A 2376-nucleotide genomic window follows, 5' to 3' on the forward strand; every position below is an offset into this window, starting at 1 on the left:
ATTACTAAGTCAATTATAAGTTCCTTGTTAGTAACTTCAAAATAAGTGTCAAGGACTTTGGGAGAGGCTGTTGCTTTTCCATGATCCCTGAAGGCTGACGGTGTCTCTTATGGAAGGTTCAGGAAATATTGAGGTGGGACCTTTGAGTGATTTACAGAGGGTTTGTGTGTCTCACTGGATTTCTGAGTTCCCAGAGTTCCTGATACCAAATATTGCTGATTCTGGCTTCTGTCCCATGCTGTCCCATTCCCTTTTCTTCTGGGAATAGGCTGGACCTGGAACTGGGCCTGTCCTGTGGTTCTGTGGCCTTAGCTCCAGGCAGGCTGGGGTATGAAGAGTGTAGACCACACCCAAGGTAAGTGCTCCTGTTTGTGACATCTGATGGTGGCATCACATCCATTTCTTGGCAATGGATTGTGTCACAGGAAAGAAGACTGAGAAAGTAGCCAACAGGATGGGTCACTTTAAGCATATGCTGAGGAGTTTATGGAGAAGGTAGAGGCTTGGGAACAGGACACCTACCCCCGGAACTGGAAAGAACGTGGGTTTCAGTGATGAGGCATGGATTGTGCAGTATCCTGCTCCTAGGGGATGTGCATCAAGGCCTTCTACATATGTTTTATGGAGTCTTAAGGAACCAGTGCATCCTGGAGATGCCCACAGATGAGCTGCTAAATCATGACTGCATGAAGCACCTGTGTTCCATGGAACAGCAGCAGAGGACACATATGGCAGAGCTGGGGACACATATTCTGAGCATTGATAGCAGCTGGCAGAGCAGAAGCAAGCCATCCAGCATACATGTGGGCAACCCACAGGGTCAACTCCAACCCTCATACCTGCAGGAGAGGGTGGAATACAAGGAGTTCCTGGAGGGCTGCTCCCTGCAGCCGGCCACAGTGACCCTGGCGAGGATAATCTGGAACCCTAGGCTGTGATAAAGTGTGTCCTGGTGAGAGTGGCTGTCCTTCTTCTATTGTCAATGAACTGATTGAAAATTCACAGGAACATCCTGGACTCAGATTCTGGCCCCACTAGAGAGACAAGACAGATGAACAGGCACTACTATGAGAACTATGTGGCCACATGCATCCCTGACAAGGAGGCTGCTATGCCAAGGGCCAGTGAGAACTAGCCTGCGGGTGATTACATGGTGGAGGAGCCAGGGCTTGTCATAGTTTGCATGGTGTAGAGAGGATACAAGAGATCTGGATCAGCTATCAGGAAGAGAGGGACATCAGGAAATCCCTATCCCTGGGTAGCTGGGCCTTGAGTCCCCAGTCTCCTTGATGCCTTGGCTGAGCTGGAGTCACTCATCTCTCTGCTGTTCTAGCACTGAAGGGTACTGAAGCCCTTTGCTCAGCCTTTCAGGGAAGAATCCCATAATTATGTTTTTTTCCCCAGTATTTTCCCCCTTAAAATGTCTGTAAATTGTCAGTCTGGGTGGGAATGTCTTCACTATTTATTTATTTATTTATTAATTTATTTATTTTGCATACGAAGTGCCCTTCAATAGATAAATGGATAAAGAAAATGTGGTATGTATACACAATGGAACATTACCTAACCATAAAGAAGAATGAAATGTCAGCATTTGCCAATAGTGGATGGACTTGGACACTAACTTGGTGTTAAAGTAAAATAAGCAATTTCCTGAAAACCACAGGCTGAATATTCTGATATATGGATACTGACACATCATGGGAGAAGGGAGGGAAGATTAGAATTTTAATGGATTATGCAAAGGGGAATAAAGGGAAGGGAGGGGTGAAAATAGAAGAGTAGATGAATAGAAGATAACTTTCTTATGTTTATATATGAACTCAACCTGTGAAATTCTAAATCATGTACAACAGCAAGAACAGGATTCTGATTAGAATAAGTTATAATCTGTGTATGTATAATATGGCAAAATACACTTTACTGTCATGTATATTAAGAAGAATGAATAAAATAAAATAAGATTTTAAAGAAGCACAAGGAGATTCATTTTCCTTAGAGGATCAGGATGGCAGGAGGAATCTCTAATCATCCCTCTCCTCTAAAAGCAGGAAACCAGAGCAGGCTGGCCTGTTGATTCCAAGCAGCATTATCAGGCAGCTCTGGGGTCTGACATCCAGAAGAAGTGATAAGTGTGGAACCAAAACCTAAGAAGTCACTATGAGCCCAGTCAGTGTCCCTGGATGGTAGCCCTTAGGGGCAGATTGGCCTCTGTGCCAAGCACATCTCTGTTCAGCCACCTTAAGTGTGCAGGATCCACTGGGTCTGCAGGTGCACAGGTTGGATTCTGAGGATTCCCAGATGAGTCCTTTTCCCTTTCTCATAATGAAGGATGACAAGGTTGTGGGTGAGGGTTTGACTATGGGATTCAAGTGC

At 45.1% G+C, this 2376-nt stretch overlaps 1 pseudogene; it reads left to right on the forward strand.

Annotated features, from left to right (window-relative positions):
* Positions 1-653: 653 nt before the first annotated feature.
* LOC139702774 (E3 ubiquitin-protein ligase NRDP1 pseudogene) lies at positions 654-1290 on the forward strand (annotated as a pseudogene).
* The last annotated feature ends 1086 nt before the right edge of the window (positions 1291-2376 follow it).

The sequence above is a fragment of the Marmota flaviventris genome, chromosome 18 (genome assembly GCF_047511675.1).
Source record: "Marmota flaviventris isolate mMarFla1 chromosome 18, mMarFla1.hap1, whole genome shotgun sequence".
NCBI lineage: Eukaryota > Metazoa > Chordata > Mammalia > Rodentia > Sciuridae > Marmota > Marmota flaviventris.